The following is a 24,104-nucleotide window of genomic DNA, read 5'->3' as shown; positions in this document are numbered from 1 at the left end:
GACATTACCAGAAAAAAAAAAGTGTCTTTTGAGTGTTTTTGAGCGTGTTAGGCAATAAAGCACAAAAAAGCAGGGCAATGACATTACATGGGAATAAAACAAACATTTACCAAGAACTTGTCTTTAAGTGTTTTTCAGCTCCTTACATACCAAAACGCTAAAATACATGCAAAACACCCTTTATTGAGAAACAAAATAACATTACGAAAAACATGAATTTTCAGTGTTTTTCATCTCTTACGTATAAGAACGCTTAAATACATCAAAAGAACACTATATTTGGGAAACGAAAGGACATTACGAGAAACGTGTATTATGAGTGTTTTTAAGTTCCATGAGTACGAAAAGAGTTAAAACCCACAAATAACACTCTTTATAGAGAAAATAAATAAATAAAAAAAAACGGATTTTTTTTTTTTTTGTTATTTATCTTCATAGGTACCGAGATGGCAAAATTCTGGCAAAATTCAGGGAAATTATGTGAAAAAATAATATTATGAAAAAAGTTAATTTTACCTTTTTTTTTCAGACTGTTATGTACCAAACCCTAAAGTGTATGCAAAGCCACATACATGAGGAAATTAAACGACTTTACCAGATACCTGTCTTTTGAGTGTTTTTCAGCAAGTTAGGCACCAAAACGATAAATAATATGGAAGTCACTCTTTATGGGAATCCAAAACAAAATTACTGAAAATGTGTCTTTTTAGTGTTTTACTTAGAAAAACATTAGAACGGATGCAAACCAACCAATATGAAGAAATAGAATAATATTACTAAAAAGTTATATTTTGAGAGTTTTTGAGCTTGTTACCTACAGAAAATGCGAAAATAGTTGCAAAGCACTCTTGGGAAAGAAAAGGACATTACGAGAAACGTGTATAATGAGTGTTTTATAGTTTCACAAGAACCACAAGGCAAAACACGCAAAAACTCGTGTATATGGAGATGTTTCTCAGATACCAAAATGCTGAAATTCATGAATAACACTCTTAATTGAGAAAGAGAACAACCTTACCAAATGGGTGTATTTTGAATCTTTTTAACATTCTTACTTACCAAAACCCCAAATTGCATGCGAAACTAGCTTTATGTGTGAAAAAAAATATTACCAGAAAAGTGTCTTTAATTTTTTTGAGCGTGTTAGGCAATAAAGCACTAAAAAGCAGGGCAATCACATTACATGGGAATAAAACCAACTTTTACCAATAACTTGCCTTTAAGTGTTTTTAAGCTCCTTACATACGAAAACGCTAAAACGCATACAAAACAAGTATTTTGAGTCTTTTGTAAGATTGTTACGTAAAAAAACGCCTAAATGAATCGGAAATATCCTATATGGGAAAAATTAAAAGACATTACGAGAAACGTGTATTATGAGTGTTTTTTTTTATTTTCTTAGTATCAAAAGGGTAAAACGCATGAAAAACACTCTATATGGAGAAACAGAACAATACTGCCAAAAAAAAAAACATGCATTTTGAGTGTTATCACATTGTTAGTTACCAAAAAGCCAAAATTCATGCAAAGACCCATATCTAGATATATGAAACGACTTTAAAAACGTATGAAAATACCATATATAGAGAAACAGAATACACTAACCAAAAACGTGTATTTTGTGTGTTTTTTTTTTTTTTGAGTTTATTATGTACAAAATCGCCTGTCATCAAACAAATCACCCTGCATATGGAAATAAAAACGACATTACGAGAAACGTAAGAACAAACGTAAGAACGTAAGAACAAACTTACCAAAAACAGGTATTTTTTTTACATTGATAATTACCAAAACGCCAACATGCATGTAAAGCAACCTATATGAAGAAACGAAACGAAATCACTAGAAACTTGTCTTTTGTTATTTTTTGGGCGTGTTAGGCACCAAATCAGTAAGTAACGAAATCACCCATTAGGGGAATACAAAACAACTTTACTAAAACGTGTCTTTAGAGTGTTTTTTTTAAAGTTCTTACGAACTAAAATGTCAAAATACATGCAAACACCCTGTTAGGAAAGAAAGCACCAAAAACAGCCTATATGAGGAAACGAAAGGACATGACAAAAAATGTGTATTATGAGTTTTTTTTTTTTTTTAGCTTAGGTACCGAAACGCAAAAATGGAGAAAGAAAAAACATTACCAAAATCGTGTAATTTGAATGTTTTTCACATTGTCAGGTAGCAAAACACCATAATGCTTCATCGCTATACGAGAAAATTAAACAACAATATAAGAAATGTGTTTTTATGTGTTTTTCAGCGTGTTAGGCACGAAAACGCTAAATAGCATGGAAAGCACCTTATATAGAAATGCAAAATAATAAGCATGTCTTTTAAGTGTTTTAAACTTTTTACGTTCCAAAACGCTAAAACACGTGCAACAAACACGAATAATCTTACCAAACAGAAAAAAAAAAAATTACCAAAAACGTGTATTTTTAGTCTTTTTGAGTCTGTTACGTACATCATCTTAAAGATGCATGTAAAACACCCTGTATGAGGAAACGAAAGGACATTACGAGAAACGTGCATTATCAGAATTTTGAGTCTCTTAGGTACCAAACACTAAACCGCCTGAATGAAAATTAAATATATTCTATATCTCTTAATAGAGAAACAGAACATCACCAAAAACGTGTTTTTGAGTGTTTTTTTTTTTTTCCTTTTTATGTACCAAAACGTCAAAATACATACGAAGCATCCTATATGGGGAAATGGAAAGACGTTTGGAGAAACAAGTTTTATTTCTGTTTTTGAGCTTCCTAAGTAACCTTCCTAAGTACCAAAACGCTAAAAAGGATGAATAGCACCCTATATAGAGAAAAAGAACAACATTATCTAAAATCTTTATTTTGAGCGTTTTTCACATTATGTAGCAAAACATCTTAATGCGGGCAGATCCCTATATGAAGAAGTAAAACGATATTACAGGAAACGTGTCTTTTGAGTGTTTACTTGAGTGTTAGGAATCAAAATCCTAAAAAGCATTGAAAGAACCCTATTTGGCAATATAAAATAACATTACCAAGAAAGTGTCTTTAGAGTGTTTTTCACCTTCTTACATCCAAAATCGCTGAAAAGCATGCAAAACAACCTTTACGGAGAAACAAATTAACATTACCAAAAACTTGTATTTTGATTGTTTTTGTGCTTGTTAAGTATAAAAGTGCCAAATTACACGCAAAGCATCCTACATGGAAAAAAGAAAGGACATTACGAGAAAAGTGTATTATGAGAGATTTTGAGCTTTTTAGGTACCCAGACTCAAAAACACATGATTAGAACTTTATATGGAAAAATAACTCTACCGAAAACTTTTAATTAAACTTTTTTTTTATATTGTTAAGTACCAAAAGACAAAATGCATTGGAAGCCCCCTTTATCGGGAAACGAAACGACATTATCATCAACGTATCTTTTGAGTGTTTTTCAACGTGTTAGACACCAAAACACTGAAAAGCATGGAAAGCGCTCCATAAAGGAATACAAAATAATATTACTAAAAACCGGTTTTAGAGGTTCTTATGTACAGAAACGCTAAAACTCAAGCAAAACACCCTTTATAGAGAAGCGAAATAAATATTTCGTTGTTAAATTACATTCAGGACAGTTAGGGAATATCCCTTACAGAAGAATAAGATCGCAGAAGAATGATCCTAAATGGATGACTGAGGTTAAAACATTACATAGGGCGAAAGAGAAGTATATATGAGATTAAAGACAGGGGAAGTGCCATAATATAATGAATTAGAAAAGTCTGGAGTTTAACAAGGAAAGCTAAAAATAGTTATGAATTAAAGGTAGCCAGCCAAGCGAAGATGGACCCCAAGGGATTTTATCATGCATATAAGACGAAGAATAGAGAAACAATAGTTCCTTAAAGACAGCAGAATGGGACCTGCTAAGTTGTTGGGAGGAGATTAGTAAAATTGTGAACGAGTATTTTTTAAATGTCTTTGCCCAGGAAAACTTGCAGGATTTGCCGAATAGTGACAAGATATTTAGAGTAGAAGAAAATGAGAAGCTGACAGATATTACCATAACTAAAGAGATAGTGGAACAGGAGATAGATAAGCTGAAAAGTTCATGTCACCAGGACCAGATGAAATATATTCCACAGTATTTAAGAATTGGAAAAAGGTTATAAGTAATCTGGATAAGGTCATGGCCAAGCGGCAGGCGACAGAGTGTTGTAATAAACGGCTCTAAATCCGAGTGGGGTCAAGTAATTAGTGGGGTGACAAAGGGATTATTAGTATTTGGGCCGATGTTGTTTGTAATATATGTCAATGACTTGGATAGTGGAATTAGTAGTGTTGTTAGTAAATTTGCGGATGACACGAGAGTATGTAGATTAATTAGGTCAGAATCGCATACCATCGCATTGAAGGCAGATTTGGATAGGATGAACGAATGGACAGACAGATGGCAAATGCAGTTTAATATCAACAAATGCAAAGCACTTAGCGTAAGTAGAAGAAACCCACACAGTAGTTACACAATGAACAACCAAGTTCTGGTAGGTTCAGGGTTAGAAAAAGATTTGAAATTTAAAGTTAGCTCTGAACTCCGTCTAAGAAAGCAATGCAAAGAGGCCAGAAACAAAGCAAATAGTGTATTATGATTCATTTTCAGGATCTAAAAGTAAAATTCCCGAAGTAATATTAAAGTTACATTTAACGCTGGTCAGACTTCATCTAGACTACGCAGTCCTATTCTGGTCACCACATCACAGGAAGGATAAAGGTCTTTTAGAATCACTTCAAAGGAGAATGACTAAAAGGATACAGGGGATGAGGAGTATTCTTTACGAAGCGAGATTCAAGCTGTTAAATTTACATTCTTTAGAGAGACGTAGATTCAGAGTGGACCTGATAGAAGTCTTTAAGTGGTATATGGGTTATAACAAGGGGAACATAAGGAAAATTCTTAGAATCTGTAACCATGATAGAACAAGAAAAATAGAACATCAAGTTTTCAGGCTTGAGCCTGAAAATTGATGTTCAAAAAGGAAACAGGAAGGAATTGGTTTTCAAATACAGTAGTAGATGATTGGAACGGACTTAGTAATCAAGCTGTTAGTGCTGAGGCACTTGGCAACTGTAAGAGAAAATTACACATTTATAGATGGGGATGATAGTGGAAATACGTAGGCATACTTCATACAAGTACTGCCACGTGTAGGCCTGATGCCTTCTTGCATATTTACTTATTTCTTATGTTCTTATGTTCTTATTACCAAAAGCGTGTATTTTCAGTGTTTTTCAGCTATTCCGTGAAAAATAAAATGCCAAAATGCATGCAAAGCACCCTAAATGACGAAAAAAAGGGACATTACGAGAAACGTGCATTATAAGTGTTTAAGAGATTCTTAGATTCCAAAACCTTGAAACTCATGAATAACACTCTTAATTGAGAAACAGAACAACCTTACCAAATGCGTGTATTTTGAGTGTTTTTCACATTCTTGGTTACCAAAACCCCAAATTGCATACGAAACTAGCTTTATGTGGAGAGAAAAAAAAAGACATTTCCCGAAAAGTGTCTTTTGAGTGTTTTTGAGCATGTTAGGCACCAAAACAGTAAATAATATGGAAGTCACTCTATATGGGAATCCAAAACAAAATCACTTAACACTTGATATTTCAGTGTTTTACGTAGAAACACGCTAAAACGGATGCAAACAAACCAATATGAAGAAATTGCCAAAAAGGTATATTTTAAGTGTTTTTGAGCCGGTTACCTACAAAAAAACGCGAAAATGGATGCAAAGCACTCTATATTGGGAAACAAAAGGACATTACGAGAAACCTATATAATGAGTGTTTTATAGTTTTACAACAACCACAAGGCAAAAGTTTCTTAGATACCAAAATGCTGAAACTCATGAATAACACTTTTCATTGAGATACAACAACCTTACCAAATGCGTGTATTTTGATTGTTTTTCACATTCTTAGTCACCAAAACACGAAATTGCATGCGAAACTAGGTTTATGTGTGGAAAAAATTATATTGCCAGAAAATGTCTTTTGAGTGTTTATGAGCGTGTTACGCAATAAAGTACTTAAAAGAAAGGCAATCACATTACATGTGAATAAAACAAACTTTTACCAAGAACTTGCCGTTAAATATTTTTGAGCTCCTTACATACCAAAACGCTAAAACGAATGCAAAAAATCCTTTATGGAGAAACACAATAACATTAAAAAAAAACATGTATTTTGAGCGTTTTTGATCATGTTACCTATAAAAACGCTTAAATACATGCAAAGAATCCTATGTTTGGGAAACGAAAGGACATTACGAGAAACGTGTATTATAAGTGTTTTTTTTAGTTACTTAAGTACCAAAAAGCTACAACCCACAAATAACACTCTTTATGAAGAAACAAAAAAAAAAATAAATAAAAATAAAAATAAATAAATGAAATAAAAGAAAATAATTTTTTTTTTTTTTTTTTTGTTATTCATCTTCATAGGTACCGAGATGCCAAAATTCTGTTAAAATTCAGGGAAATTATGTGGATAAAAGAACATTATCGTAAAAGTTAATTTTAGTTTTTTTTTCGGACTCTTATGTACCAAACCCTAAAGTGCATGCAAAGCCATCTATATGAGGAAATTAAACGACTTTACAAGAAAACTGTCTTTTGAGTGTTTTTCAGCATGTTAGGCACCAAACCGATAAATAATATGGAAGTCACTCAATATGGGAATCCAAAACAAAATTATTGAAAACGTGTCTTCTCAGTGTTTTACGTAAAAAAACGCTAAAACGGATGGATGCAAACAGACCGATATGAAGAAATAGAATATTACCAAAAAGGTATATTTTAAGTATTTTTGAGCTTGTAACCAACAAAAAAAAAAACGCGAAAATGGATGCAAAGCACTCTATATTGGGAAATAAAAAGACATTACGAGAAACGTGTATAATCAGTATTTTATAGTTTCACAAGAACCACGATGCAAAAAACGCAAAAACTAGTGTATATGGAGAAGGTTCATAGATACCAAAATGCTGAAACTCCTGAATAACACTCTTAATTAAGAAACAGAATAACATTACTAAATGCGTGTATTTTGAGTGTTTTTTCACATTCTTAATTACTAGAACCCTAAATTGCATGCAAAACTAACTTTATGTGGGAAAAAAAAATATTACCAGAAAAGTGTCTTTTGAGGGTTTTTGAGAGAGTTAGGCAATAAAGCACTAAAAAGGAGAGCAATCACATTACATGGGAATAAAACCAACTTTTATCAACAACTTGCCTTTAAGTGTTTTTTAACTCCTTATATACCAAAACGCTAAAAGACATGCAAAACACCCTTTATGGAGAAACAGATTAACATTACCAAAAACATGTATTTTGAGTGTTTTTGATCATGTTACCTCTAAAAACGCTTAAATACATGCAAAGAATCTTATGTTTGGGAAACGAAAGGACATTTCGAGAAACGTGTATTATGAGTGTTTTTAAGTTCTTTAAGTACCAAAAAGCTAAAACCCACAAATAACACTCTTTATAAAGAAAAAAAATTAAAGAAAAAATAGGATTTTTTTTTATTCATCTTCATAGGTACCGAGATGCCAAAATTCTGCCAAAATTCAGGGAAATTATGTGAAAAAAGAACATTATGAAAAAAGTTTTTAGCTTTTTTTTCGGACTGTTATGTACCAAACCCTAAAGGCACCAAAACCATAAATAATATGGAAGTCACTCAATGTGAGAATCCATCACAAAATTACTGAAAAAGTGTCTTTTCAGTGTTTTACTTAGAAAAACGCTAAAACGGATGCAAACCAACGAATATGGAGAAATAGAATATTACCAAAAAGGTATATTTTAAGTGTTTTTGAGCTTCTTACCTTCAAAAAACGCAAAAATGGATGGAAAGCACTCTATATTGGAATACAAAAGGACATTACGAGAAACGTGTATCATGAGTATTTTATAGTTTCACAACAACCACAAGGCAAAAATAGCAAAAACTCGGTGTATATGGAGAAGTTTCTTAGATACCAAAATGCTCAAACTCAGAAATAACACTCTTAATTAAGAATACAGAACAACCTTACCAAATGCATGTATTTTGAGTGCTTTTCACATTCTTCGTTACCAAAACCAAAAGTTGCATCCGAAACTAGCTTTATGTGGGAAAAAAATTACAAGAAAAGTGTCTTTTGAGTGTTTTTGAGCGTGATAGGCACTAAAGCACTAAAAAGGAAGGCAATCACATTATATGGGATTAAAACCAACTTTTACCAAGAACATGCCTTTACGTGTTTTTGAGCTTCTTACATACCAAAACGCTAAAACGCATGCAAAACACCCTTTATGGAGAAAAAGAATAACATTACCAGAAACATGTATTTTGAATATTTTTTATTATGTTACCTATAAAAACGCCTAAATACATGCAAAGAACCCTATGTTTGGAAAATAAAAGGACATTACGAAAATCGTGTATTATTAGTGTTTTTAAGTTCCTTAAGTACCAAAAAGCTAAAACCCACAAATAACTCTTTAAAGAGAGAAAAAAAAAATTTTTTCTTTGTTATTCATCTTCATAGGTACCGAGATGCCAAAATTCTGGGAAAATTCAGGGCTATTATATGATAAAACAAAAATTATCAAAAAAGTTAATTTTAGTTTTTTTTTCGGACTGTTATGTACCAAACCCTAAGGTGCATCCATCCTATATGAGGAAATTAAACGACCTTACCAGAAATCTGTTTTTTGAGTTTTTTTCAGCATGTTAGGCACCAAAACGATGAATAATAAGGAACTCACTCTATATGAGAATCCAAAACAAAATTGCTGAAAACGTTTTTTCTTTGTTTTACGTAGAAAAACGCTAAAACGGATACAAACCTACCAATATCAAGAAATAGAAAAACATTACCAAAAAGGTATATTTTGAGAGTTTTTCAGCTTGTTACCTATAAAAAAACGCGAAAATTGATGCAAAGCACTCTATATTAGAAAACAAAAGGACTTTGCAAGAAAAGTGTATAATGAGTTCTTTTTTATAGTTCAAAAGAACCAAAAGGGAAAAAACACAAAAACTCGTGTATATGGAGAAGGTTCCAAGATACCAAAATGCTGAAACTCATGAATAACACTCTTAATTGAGAAACAGAACAACCTTACTAAATGCGTGTATTTTGAGTGCTTTTCACATTCTTAATTACCAAAATCCCAAATTGCATGCGAAACCACCTTTATGTGAGAAAAAAAAATTACATTACCAGAAAAGTGTCTTTTAAGTGTTTTTCAGCGTGATAGGCAATAAAGCACTAAAAAGCAGGGTAATCATATTACATTGGAATAACACCAGTTTATACCAAAAAACTTGCCTTTAAGTGTTTTTGAGCTCTTTATATACCAAACAGCTAAAACGCATGCAAAACAAACTTTATGGAGAAACAGAATAACATTACCAAAAACATGTATTTTGAGTGTTTTTTATCATTTTATCTATAAAAACACTTAAATACATGCATAGAACATTATGTTTGGGAAACAAAAGGACATTACGAGAAAAGTGTATTATGAGTGTTTTTTTTAAGTTCCTTAAGTACCAAAAGCTAAAACCCACAAATAACACTATTTAGAAAATAAAAAATTAAAAAATTAAAAAAATAGGAATTTTATTTATTTATTTATTATTATTTTTTTTTTATTATTATTCATATTCATAGGTACCGAGATGCCAAAATTCTGTGAAAATTCAGGGCAATCATATGATAAAAGAATATTATCAAAAAAGTTAATTTCAGCTTTTTTTTCGGACTGTTATGTACCAAACCCTAAATTGCATGCAAAGACAAAATTAAACGACCTTACCAGAAATATGTGTATTGAGTGTTTTTTTTTAGCATGTTAGGAACAAAAACGATAAATAATAAGGAACTGATTCTATATGGAAATCCAAAAAAAAGTTGCAAAGCAACCAATATCAAGAAATAGAAAAACGTTACTAAAAAGGTATATTTTGAGTGTTTTTCAGCTTGTTACCTACAAAAAACGCGAAAATTTATGCAAAGCACTCTATATTGGTAAACAAAAGGACATTGCAAGAAAAGTGTATAATGAGTGTTTTCTAGTTCAAAACAACCACAAGGCAAAAAACGAAAAATTTGTCTATATGGAGAGGTTTCCTAGTTACAAAAATGCTAAAACTCATGTATAACACTCCTAATTGAGAAACAGAACAACCTTAATAAATGCGTGTATTTTGAGTGCTTTTCACATTCTTAGTTAACAAAACCCCAAATTGCATGCAAAAATAGATTTGTGGGAAAAAAAAGACTACCAGAAAAGTGTCTTTGGAGTGTTTTTGAGCGTGATAGAAAATATAGCACTAAAAAGGAGGGCAATCACATTACATTGGAGGAAAACGAATTTTTGCCAAGAACTTGCTTTTAAGTGTTTTTGAGCTGCTTATATACCAAAACACTAAAACGCATGCAAAACACTTTATGGTGAAACAGAATAACATTACCAAAAACAGGTATTTTAAGTGTTTTTGATCATGTTACCAATAAAAAAGCTTAAATAAATGCAAAGAACACTCTTTTTGAGAAACGAAAAGAGATTACGAGAAACGTGTATTATGAGTGTTTTTAAGTTCATTAATTACCAAAAAGCTAAAAGCCACAAATAACACTCTTTATTAAGAAACTATAAATAAATAAAAAAAATAAAATATTTTTTTCTTTCTTATTCATCTTCACAGGAACCGAAATGCCAAAATTCTACAAGCCAAAAAACGCAAAAACTCGTGTATATAGAGAAGTTTCTTAACATTCCAAAATGCTGAAACTCTGGAACAACACTCTTCATATTGAAACAGAACAATCTTACTAAATGCGTGTATTTTGAGTGCTTTTCACATCCTTAGTTACCAAAACCCCAAATTGCATGCGAAACCAGCTTTATGTGGGGAAAAAATGACATTACCAGAAATATGTCTTTTGAGTGTTTTTGAGCGTGTTAGGCAATAAAGCACTAAAAAGCAAGGCAATCACATTACATTGGAATAAAACAAATTTTTAACAAGAACTTGCCTTTAAGTGTATTTGAGCTCCTTATATACCAAAACTCTAAAATGCATGCAAAATACACTTTATGGTGAAACAGAATAACAGTACCAAAAACATGTATTTTGAGTGTTTTTGATTATGTTAACAATAAAAACGCTTAAATACATGCAAAGAACCGTATTTTTGGGAAATGAAAGGACATTACGAGAAACGTGTATTATGAGTGTTTTTAAGTTCATTAAGTACGAAAAAGCTAAAAGCCTCAAATTACATTCTTTATTGGGAAAAAAAAAATAAATAAATAAAAAGATACGATTTTTTTTTCATTCTTATTCATCTTCACAGGTAACGATGTGCCAAAATTCGGGCAAAGTTCAGGAAATTATATGAAATAAGAACATTATCAAAAAAGTTAAATTTAGCTTTTTTTTCGGACTGTTATGTATCAAACCCCTAAAGTGCATGCAAAGCCACCTATATGGGGAAATTAAACGTCTTTGCCAGAAAACTGTCTTATGAGTGTTTTTCAGCATGTTAGGAACCAACACGATAAAACGCAAGGAAGTCAATCTATATGGGAATCCAAAAACAAAATTACTGAAAAGGTGTCTTTTCTATGTTTTACGTAGAAAACGCTAAAACGGATGCAAACCAACCAAAATGAAGAAATAGAATAACATTACCAAAAAGGTATATTTTGAGTGTTTTTTAAATTGTTACCTACAAAAAACGCGAAAATGGATGGAAAGCACTCTATATTGGGAAGCAAAAGGCACCAAAAAGCATGTTAGGCACCAAAACGATAAATAATATGAAAGTCACTCTATAAAATTAAAATAAAATTAAAACAAAATTACTGGAAACGTGTGTTTTAAAAGATTTACGTAGAAAAACGCTAAAACGGATGCAAACCAACCAATATGAAGAAATAGAATAACATTACCAAAAAAGTATATTTTGTGTGATTTTGAGCTTGTTACATAAAAAGAAACGCGAAAATGGATGCAAAGCACTCTATATAAGGAAAAAAAAGGACATAAAAAACGTGTATAATGAGTGTTTTATAGTTTCACCAGAATCACAAGGCAAAAAACACAAAAACTCGACTGTATGCAGAAGTTTCTAAGATACCAAAATACTGAAACTCATGAATAACACTCTTAATGAAGAAACATAACAACCTTACTAAATGCGTGTATTTTGAGTGTTCTTTACATTCTTAGTTACCAAAACCCCAAATTCCATGCGAAACTAGCTTTATGTGAGAAAAAAAAATGACATTACCAGAAAAGTGTCTTTGAGTGTTTTTGAGCGTGTTAGGCAATAAAGCACTAAAAAGCAGGGCAATCACATTACATGGGAATAAAACCAATTTTTACGAAGAACTTGCCTTTTACGGTTTTTGACACGCATTTAGTAAGGTTGCTCTGTTTCTCAATTAAGAGTTTTATTCATGAGTTTCAGCATATACACGAGTTTTTGCGTTTTTTGCCTTGTTTTTTTTTTTTTTTAACTATAAAACATTCATTATACATTTTTCTCGCAATGTCCCTTTCTTTCCCAATATAGAGTGCTTTGTATCCATTTTCGCGTTTTTTTGTAACAAGCTCAAAAACACTCAAAATATACATTTTTGGTAATGTTTTTCTGCTTCTAGATATTGGTTGGTTTGTATCAGTTTTAGCGTTTTTTTCTACGTAAAACACTGAGAAGACACGTTTTCAGTAATTTTCTTTTGGATTCCCACATAGAGTGAGTTCCTTATTATTCATCGTTTTGGTGCCTAACATGCTGAAAAACACTTAAAAGACAGATTTCTGGTAAGGTCTTTAATTTCCTCATATGGGAGGCTTTTCATGTCTTTTCAGTGTTTTTGAGCGTGTTACACAATAAAGCACTAAATGCCAGGGCAATCACATTACATGGGAATAAAACCAAATTTTACCAAGAATTTGCCGTTAAGTGTTTTTGACCTCCTTACATATCAAAACGCTAAAACACATGCAAAATACATTTTATAGAGAAACAGAATAACATTACCAAATACATGTATTTTGAGTGTTTTTGATCATGTTATCTAAAAAAAACGCTTAAATACATGCAAAGAGCCTTATATTTGGGAAACGAAAGAACGTTACGAGAAACGTGTATTATGAGTGATTTTTAAGTTCCTTCAGTACCAAAAAAGCTAAAACCCACAAATAACACTCTTTAGAGAAAAAAATGATAAATAAAAAAATTTAAAAATGGGATTTTTTTTTTTTTTTTTTTTTTTGTTATTCATCTTCATAGGTACCAAGATGCCAAAATTCTGCCAAAATTCAGGGAATTTATGTGGAAAAAAGAACATTATCATAAAAGTTAATTATACCTTTTTATTTCGGATTGTTATGTACCAAACCCTAAAGTGCATGCAAAGCCACCTATATAGGGAAGTTAAACGACTTTACCAGAAACCTGTCTTTTCAGTGTTTTTCAGCATGTTAGGCACCAAAACGATAAATGATATGGAAGTCAGTCAATATGTGAATCCAAAAGAAAATTACTGAAAACGTGTCTTTTCAGTGTTTTACGTAGAAAAACGCTAAAGCGGATACAAACCATCCTAAATGAAGAAATAGAATAACATTACCAAAAAGAAATATTTTGAGTGTTTTTGAGCTTGTTACCTACAAAAAATGCAAAAATGGATGTAAAACAAAAATGGATATAAAGGACATTACGAGAAACGTGTATAATGAGTGTTTTATAGTTTTAAAAGAACCACAAGGCAATAAACGCAAAAACCAAAATGAATAAATGCATGAATAACACTTTTAATAGATAAACAGAACTACCTTACCAAATTGTGTATTTTGAGTGTTTTTCACATTCTTAGTTACGAAAATGCCAAATTACATGCGAAACTATCTTCATGCGGGAAAAAAAAATGACATTAGAAAAATGTCTTTTGATTGTTTTTCAGCGTGATATGCAACAAAACACTAAAAAGCAGAACGATCACATTACATGGAAATAAAACCAACTTTTACGAAGAATTTGCCTTTAAGTATTTTTTAACCCCTTATATACCCAACCGCTAAAACGCATGCAAAACAAACTTTATGGAGAAACAGAATAACATTACCAAAAACATGTATTTTGAGTGTTTTTGATCATGTTATCTATAAAAACGCTTAAGTACATGCAAAGAACATTATGTTTGGGAAAGAAAAGGACATTACGAGAAACGTGTATTATGAGTGTTTTTTTTTTTTTTTTTAAGTTCCTTAAGTACCAAAAAGCTGAAACCCACAAATAACACTCTTGATTTAGAATATAAAAAATAAATAAATAAATAAAAAATATGATTTTTTTTTTTTTTGTTATTCATCTTCATAGGTACCGAGATGCTAAAATTCTGGGAAAATTCAGGACAATTATGTGATAAAAGAATATTATCAAAAAAGTTAATTTCAGCTCTTTTTTTTTCGGACTGTTATGTACCAAACCCTAAAGAGCATGGAAAGCCTCCAATATGAGGAAATTAAACGACCTTACCAGAAATCTGTGTTTTGAGTGTTTTTAGCATGTTAGGCACCAAAACGATAAATAATAAGGAATTCACTCTATATGGGAATCCAAAACAAAGTTACTGAAAACGTGTCTTCTCAGTGTTTTACGTAGAAAAACGTTTAAACAGATGGAAACCAACCAATATCAAGAAATATAAAAACGTTACCAAAAAGGTATATTTTGAGTGTTTTTGAGCTTTTTACCTACAAAAAACTTGAAAATTGATGCAAAGCACTCTATATTGGGAAACAAAAGGACATTGCAAGAAAAGTGTATAATGAGTGTTTTATAGTTCAAAAGAACCACAAAGCAAAAAACGCAAAAAACTCGTGTATATGGAGAAATTTCCTAGATACCAAAATGCTGAAACTCATGAATAACACTCTTAATTGAGAAACAGAACAACCTTACTAAATGCGTGTATTTTGAGTGCTTTTCACATTCTTAGTTACCAAAACCCCAAATTGCATGCAAAACCACCTTTATGTGAGAAAAAAATGACATTACCAGAAAAGTGTCTTTTAAGTGTTTTTAAGCATGATAGGCAATAAAGCACTAAAAAGCAGGGAATCATACTACATTGGAATAACACCAATTTATACCAAAAACTTGCCTTTAAGTGTTTTTGAGCTCCTTATATATAAAACTGCTAAAACGCATGGAAAACACACTTTATGGAGAAAAAGAATAACATTACCAAAAACATGTATTTTCAGTGTTTTTCATCATGTTATCTATAAAAACGCTTAAATACATGCAAAGAACATTATGTTTGGGAAACAAAAGGACATAACGAGAAACGTGTATTATGAGTGTTTTTTTAAGTTCCTTAAGTACCAAAAAGCTAAAACCCACAAATAACACTCTTTATTTAGAAAATATAAAAAAAATAAATAAAAAAATTCAAAAATAGGAATTTTCTTTTTTTTTTTTTTGTTATTCATCTTCATAGGTACCGACATGCCAAAATTCTGGGGAAATTCAGGGCAATCATATGATAAAACAATATTATCAAAAAAGTTAATTTCAGCTTTTTTTCGGAATGTTATGTACCAAACCCTAAAGTGCATGCAAAGCCTCTTATATGAGGAAATTAAACGACCTTACCAGAAATCTGTTTTGAGTGTTTTTTAGCGTGTTAGGCACCAAAACGATAAATAATAAGGAACTCACTCTATATGGGAATCTAAAACAAATTTACTGAAAACGTGTCTTCTCAGTGTTTTACATAGAAAAAACGCTAAAACGGATGCAAAGCAACCAATATCAAGAAATAGAAAAACGTTACTAAAAAGGTATATTTTGAGTGTTTTTGAGCTTGTTACCTACAAAAAAACGCAAAAATTGATACAAAGCACTCTATATTTTAAAACAAAAGGACATTGCAAGAAAAGTGTATAATGAGTGTTTTATAGTTCAAAAGAACCACAAAGCAAAAAACGCAAAATCTCGTGTATATGGAGAGGTTTCCTAGATACCAAAATGCTAAAACTCATGTATAACACTCTTAATTGAGAAACAGAAAAACCTTACTAAATGCGTGTATTTTGAGTGCTTTTAACATTCTTAGTTACCAAAACCCCAAATTGCATGCGAAAATAGATTTGAGGGAAAAAAAAATGATTTACCAGAAAAGTGTCTTTTGAGTGTTTTTGAGCGTGTTAGGCAATAAAGCACTAAAAACCAGGGCAAACACATTACACTGGAATAAAACCAATTTTTAACAAGAACTTGCCTTTAAGTGTTTTTGAGTTCCTTATATACCAAAACACTAAAACGCATGCAAAATACACTTCATGGTGAAACAGAAGAACATTACCAAAAACAAGTATTTTGAGTGTTTTTGATCATGTTACTAATGAAAACGCTTAAATACATGCAAAGAACACTATTTTTTGGGAAACGAAAGGACATTATGAGAAACGTGTATTATGAGTGTTTTTAAGTTCATTAAGTACCAAAAAAGCTAAAACCCACAAATAACACTCTTTATAGAGAATAAAAAAAAAAAGAAAATATAATTTTTTTTTTTTTTTTTTTTTTTTTTATCTTCATAGGTACTAGGATGCTTCTCCATAAAGGAGTTTTTTTCATGCGTTTTAGCGTTTTGGTTTGTAAGGAGGTCAAAAACACTTCAAGGCAAGTTCTTGGTAAAAGTTGATTTTATTCCCATGTAATGTGATTGCCCTGTTTTTTTTTCTGATTTATTGCCTAACACGCTCAAAAACACTCAAAAGACACTTCTAGTAATGTCATTTTTTTTCCAACATAGTTTCGCGTGCTATTTGGGGTTTTGCTAAGAATGTGAAAAACACTCAAAATATACGCATTTGGTAAGGTTGTTCTGTTTCTCAATTGATATTGTTATTCATAAGTTTCAGCATTTTGGTATCTCAGAAACTTGTTTATATACACGAGTTTTTGCGTTTTTTGCCTCATGGTTCTTGTGAACCACAAGTTCTTTTCCTCAAAAATAATGACACTCATTATACACCTTTCTCGTAATGTCTTTTTGTTTCCCAATAGGGAGTGCTTTGCATCTATTTTCGCGTTTTTTTATAGGTAACAAGCTCAAAAACACTCAAAATATACCTTTTTGGTAATGTTATTTTATTTCTTCTTATTGGTTGGTTTGCATCCGTTTTAGCATTTTTCTACGTAAAACACCGAAAAGACACTTTTTCAGTAATTTTGTTTTAGATTCCCATATAGAGTGACTTCCATGTTATTTACCGTTAGGGTGCCTAACAAGCTGAAAACACTCATAAGACAGTTTTCTGGCAAAGACGTTTGCATGCACTTTTAGGCATCTTGGTACCTATGAAGATAAATAAAGAAAAATAAAAAAAACCTATTTTTTTATTTTATTTATTTATTTATTTTTTCTCAATAAAGAGTGTTATTTGTTGGATTTACCTTTTTGGTACTTAAGGAACTTAAAAACACTCATAATACACGTTTCTCATAATGTCCTTTCGTTTCCCAAACATAAGGTTCTTTGCATGTATTTAAGCGTTTTTATAGATAACATGATCAAAAACACTCAAAATACAAGGTTTTGGTAATGTTATTCTGTTTCTCCATAAAGTGTGTTTTGCATGCGTTTTAGCAGTTTTGTATATAAGGAGCTCAAAAACACTTAAAGGCAAGTTCTTGGTAAAAAATGGTTTTATTCCAATGTAATTAGATTGTCCTGCTTTTGAGTGGTTTATTACCTATCACGTTGAAAAACACTCAAAAGACACTTTTCTGGTAAAGTCATTTTTTTTCCCCACAAAGCTATTTTCGCATGTAATTTGGGGTTTTTGGTAACTAAGAATGTGAAAAGCACTCAAAATACACACATTTAGTAAGGTTGTTCTGTTTTTCAATTAAGAGTGTTATTCATGAGTTTCAGCATTTTGGTATCTAAGAAATCTCTCCATATACACGAGTTTTTGTGTTGTTTGCTTTGTGGTTCTTTTGAACTATAAAACACTCATTATACAGTTTTCTTGCAATGTCCTTTTGTTTCCCAATATAGAGTGCTTTGCATCAATTTTCGCGTTTTTGTAGGTAAAAAGCTCAAAAACACTCAAAATATACCTTTTTGGTAACGTTTTTCTATTTCTTGATATTGGTTGGTTTGCATCCGTTTTAACGTTTTTCTACGTAAAACACTGAGAAGACACGTTTTCAGTAACTTTATTTTGGATTCCCATATAGAGTGAGTTCCTTATTATATATCGTTTTGGTGCCTAACATGCTTAAAAACACACTAAACACAGATTTCTGGTAAGGTCGTTTAATTTCCTCATATTGGAGGCTTTGCATGCACTTTAGCGTTTAGTACTTAACAGTCCGAAAAAAAAAAAAGCTGAAATTAACTTTTTTGATAATATTCTCTTATCACATAATTGCCCTGAATTTTCCCAGAATTTTGGCATCTCGGTACCTATGAAGATGAATAACAAAAAAAAAAAAATCCTATTTATTTTATTTTTTTATTTCTTATTGTCTAAATAAAGAGTGTTATTTGTGGGTTTTAGCTTTTTGGTACTTAAGGAACTTATAAAAACACTCATAATACACGTTTCTCGTAATGTCCTTTTGTTTCCCAAACATAATGTTCTTTGCATGTACTTAAGCGTTTTTATAGATCACATGATCAAAAACACTCAAAATACATGTTTTTGGTAATGTTATTCTGTTTCTCCATAAAGTTTGTTTTGCATGCGTTTTAGCGGTTTGGTATACAAGGGGTTAAAAAATACTTAAAGGCAAGTTCTTCGTAAAAGTGATGAAATTATTCCTTTGAAAGTATTGATGGCTGATCTCTTTCTATAGGTGAGGGTTAGTGTTCTCTACTGTACCAAATACTGAACTATCTTTTTTACTATTTCTCCATCTGTATCCTACCCAGTAATGGTAATAGACTGAGGAACTCCCCACCTTTGTTAATTTTTACTAAGTATTGTCCTAGTGGTAATCAGCTGCAGCATTGATTTGTTTAGGAGTTGGATATCTGAGAATGAGTGGTTATTGGCACCAAGTGCAGCTCAGTTGTGGGTAACTCCAGTTGTTGGGAACACTCCATGGTACACAGATGGTGGGATAGTCTTGCCTTGGACTCTTGCAAATGTGTACTATGTCCCAGTGAGTTTTGTTTTTTTTTGACATGAATCCCAAGTTTATTTAGGCATTTCAGGGACTTATTGTGGGTGATGGAGATCTCCACAGCACTCTTCTCTTGGTTGGTGGGTAGCTGTTGAAAAATTCATATAAATAGAGATGTCAGATGTAGGTAAAATAGAGAAATGTTGATTTGATTGTGAACTAAATCCCACAACTTATATTATCTTTGATAAGAAAGGTTTCGTTTAGACCATGAAAATTGGATAAATGAAGCTGAGCATTATTTTACTGCAACAAGAAGGCACACAAAGTGAAGGAGATCGCATACTTGACTTTAGTTTGTTGTTCCTTTGATGGGGGAACTTGTATCATTGTTAAAAGCTTAAAACCTGTAAAATAGCATGGATCCATCTGAATCTTTATTCAGTCAAAAGTTTATATGATGTGTAGACTATTCAAGCTTGCCAGCCTGGAGCCTGGAGCCTGCTTGTTGTAGAGTTGTCCTATGTTCTGTAGATTTGCTTGATATTATAAACAATTATGATAAAATTTTTGTAAACAATTTTGTTCTTTATTTCTTTCAGTATCAGATTCAGTATTTTCTCCATCTTATGGCAGCATATATTTTCAACACAGAGTGAGGGCAGTGTCATTCCTCCTGTCCACTACCCCAACTTCTACTCCCAACACTACCACAACAATGAGCGGTCTGGTGTGGTGGCTGAGGATTCTTTTGAAGAGGACAATGCTTCTGCTTCATCTGAGCAGGTCAGAAGGTGGATAGCAGCAGTACTAGTAGCAGACTGGTGTTACCTTGATGCTACTGCTACATTGCATTATTTGCATAGTTTTTTTCAGTTATCATGGACTTTGTGTAATATGTATAAAAGTATATGAAGCTCAAGAAACTTGTTGATAAGGTTTATGTTCAGCATACAAATTGTAGGATGCAAAGACAAGGATTGAAATATCATTGCCACAATTCCTGACAAACCATTTGGTGCCACAGAATATTCAGCAATGTAATGTTTGTTTGGCAAACAAACCAGTTTCCCTGAATGATAGCTTTATTTCTGCAGGTTAATACAGTCTCTCTATGGGGGAGAGTTTGGAGACAAAGCCAAGCATATATATATATATATATATATATATATATATATATATATATATATATATATATATATATATATATATATATATATATATATATATATATATATATATATATATATATATATATATATATATATGTGGTTTGTGAGCCAAGCATACTGATCATTACACTATCATGTGTAGTTTTAATATGTAATTTAGATCAAGGACAGTGCAGTGATAGAGGAAAAATTATTCACTAGATTTTTTCAGAGAAGTTTTATGACATAAATGATTAAATGAACGATCAGTATATATATTGGCTCACTAGCTGCATCTCTTTAACACAGAAAGCTTTCACTAATTATCTCGGCCCAATTCATTAAGTGCATCGCTGTTGTGGGAGGGAAGATATGCAGTGTTTCCTTGCCATCTGTGGGAGTTACATTCCAGAGCCTCCTGCAAATAATTAAAATCTGTGAATATGGGAAACCATTCTTATAAGGATCAGAACTACCTATATTTATAGTTTAAACCTTAAACTATGCATCTCACATTTACTAAGCAATTCACTTTAAGACAATAAAAAACAGTTATTATATGTATAGTACATGATATTTTAATTAAAATACAGTGCACTATATAATAAAAGGGGAATAAGTTGATATGTACAATAAACCCTTGATATAATGAACTTCTATTTACCAAATTTCAGGTATAACAACCTATTTAAGGCTGCTGTCTCCTACCTCTCTCTCTCTCTCTCTCTCTCTCTCTCTCTCTCTCTCTCTCTCTCTCTCTCTCTCTCTCTCTCTCTCTCTCTCTCTCTCTCTCTCTCTCTCTCTCTCTCTCTCTCTCTCTCTCTCTCTCTCTCTATACACATATATAGCAAATTTTCATCTCAAGTGACCCACTCTCCCCCCATATGTGTTCGTTATATCTTGGGTTACTGTAATTTATAACTGAAAGAATAATTTGGGCTCTTTGGACTGAAAGACTGAGCTGGTGGTGACACCTGGCAACTCTGAAAACTCCCCATTAGTTAGGTTAGGTTAGGGAAAACTCTGCAAATATGCAAAACCATGAATATGTGAGGGAACGCTGATATATGCTATCTCTTATTTGTTGTAGATGTATTCCATTCTATTGGCATAGAACGATAGGAAAATGGCATCAAGGAAGTAGGGATGCCACCAAACTTTATGAGACTAGACATAACCTTGCACATAGAATTGCTGAACATAAAGGTATTTCTCCTTGAACTAATAATCAACCAGCTGTTCCATCATTTTCAGCAATAAGTCCCCATTCACATGAACATGATCATCCCTTTTTATGACAAAGTTTTTAGAATACTACACAAGACAGAGTCCAATATGGATACAAAATTATTAGAGGCAATATATATTAAACACATAAATCCAGTACTGAATAATAACTTAACATCAAGTCAATCACATATTGTAAGATAATGTTTCGGAGGCCCGTTCCAATACCATTATCATAGTGTTAGGAACCCAACTTTTTCAGTCCCTCTCTCATTGCCATACAGGCAAGATGTGTGTGGATACTTATTGTTTTCTGTCAATCCAGTTTATAATCTTGGTGCTTGTAGTGTTTTGTTTTTTGTGTGTAGTGTCATATGATGTGAATTTTATACAACTTTTACATAGTATTTTATTGTTTTTTCTAGCTTGAAGCTGCCTGCAGAAATAGGCAAAACAGCAACTGACGAAAGAATAAAGTTGAAGGAAACTGGAGTTTCCCTGCAAAACAAGCTATCAAGAAGACCAATACAATGTGTGTGTGTATATATATATATATATATATATATATATATATATATATATATATATATATATATATATATATATATATATATATATATATATATATATATATATATATATATATATATATCCTTGTCTTCATAATGCTCTTCATTGGCACTTGAAGCATGCATCACACTTTTGTATGATTGATCGTATAATTTTTCCTGAGTGGCCCAATCACCCACACTATCACATTCACTATCCAAGTCCTTCCTTCAGCCTTGACACATGCACTGTAATGATGGAACAGTATTTTTCTGTATGTCACAACTAGATAAGTGTAATCAACTAGGTTAACACACACACACATACAGGTATTTTTGAGGGCTTCAAGGAAGAGGATCTCAATGTAACTCATACAAATACATGAATGTGGATAACTAAAGAAGAAAATGTGAAAATACAAGAAGCTTAACAGCGATGATAAAGGCATGGAAGGAAGAAACAGAAGTGGGTGGCGACAATGTAAAAAAGATATCCAATGATATAATAGAGATGGAAAGGGAAAAAGAAAACAAAGAACTGAGAAGAGGTGACAAAAATAGTGGACTTAAATAAGAAATACTGTGAAGAGATTAAGAAACTCAAGAAAGAGAATGAAGAATTAAAGAAAACTTTGCAAGAGAGGTTAGGGTTGGAGGAGTGAGAGTTAGTTACAGAGGAAGTCAAAGGTTGGAAAGAGAGAGAACAGCAAAAGGTGGACATGGAGGACATAACAAGGCAACAGCAACAGAAACAACAAGGATATGGAAAAGCAAGTGATTAAAATAATAAAGGAAAAAAGTAATCTTGTGAGAGACACAGTACAGAGAAAGATGTGTATGGTGGTATTTGGGGTCAAGGAAAAGAACCTACCCATGAAAACAGCTAGAGAGAAAGAAGTGAAAAGAACTAAGGAAATTATAGCAGAAGTGGCAGAGGAAGGAGAGGGGAGAGTCGAACAAATTGAAGAGGTTTACAGGATCGGAAAGTATGACAAAAATAGAACAAAGCCAATGTAAAACAAGAATCATGTCACAAACAGCAGCAGAACATGTCTTGCAAAGAACAGGAAAATTGGCAAAAGCAAAAGGATTGAAGGAAATATGGATAAAAAGAGACATGAACGAAGAATAGAGAAGTAAACTAAAAGTCAAAAAATGAATAGAGAACACAGGAAAGTTGTGGACATGAAAGTGAGGAAATGGTGGCACAAAGATGCCACACAAGACCACCAAACAGAAGTTTAAAGATTATGTATACTAATGTAGATGGTTTGGTGTCCAGCCTACTGGAACTTGAAGACTATTTAAAGAACAATAAACCAGATGTGGTATGTTTAACAGGAACCAAACTAGAAGAGGAAATAAAGTTGGGATTTGCAAAGGAAGGATACAGTACATGGAAGAGGGACAGAAAAGGAAAGGGAAGAGAAGTGATGATATTGGTAAGAAAAGGATATTGTTGTTGAGGAAGTGGAATATGGTGATGGAATGGTAGAAACAATGAGTGTTGTGATTAAGATCAAAAGATGTGAAAAAAGGAAAATCATTGTGAAATACATACCACCAAAAACTAATGCATGGTAGACTAATAAATTCAAAAGTATGCAACTAGAAACAAAAAAATAGTATGGAGGAAATGATAAGGAAAGGTAACAAAGTACTCTTAGTAGGTGACTTCAACACTAAAAGAATTAACTGAGAGGAGATGGAAGTAACAGAAAATGTTGGGTCATGGAGTGAAGAACTTATGCAAACCATGATGATGAATACAACGAGACAGTGGGTGAATGAGCCTATAAGATGTAGAAGAGAAGAAGAACCATCACAGCTGGATTTAATGTTTATGAAAACCCCAGAAAGTAGACCAAGTATACATTGTCTGAGTTCAATGGGAAGAAGTGATCATGTGACAATAGAGATAGTACTACAGGAGGAAACAGTGTTGCACAGGAAAGAACAATACAGAAATTGGAGA

Source organism: Scylla paramamosain, chromosome 20 (genome assembly GCF_035594125.1).
Source record: "Scylla paramamosain isolate STU-SP2022 chromosome 20, ASM3559412v1, whole genome shotgun sequence".
In the NCBI taxonomy this organism is placed as follows: Eukaryota; Metazoa; Arthropoda; class Malacostraca; order Decapoda; family Portunidae; genus Scylla; species Scylla paramamosain.
This window is presented reverse-complemented; position numbering follows the sequence as displayed.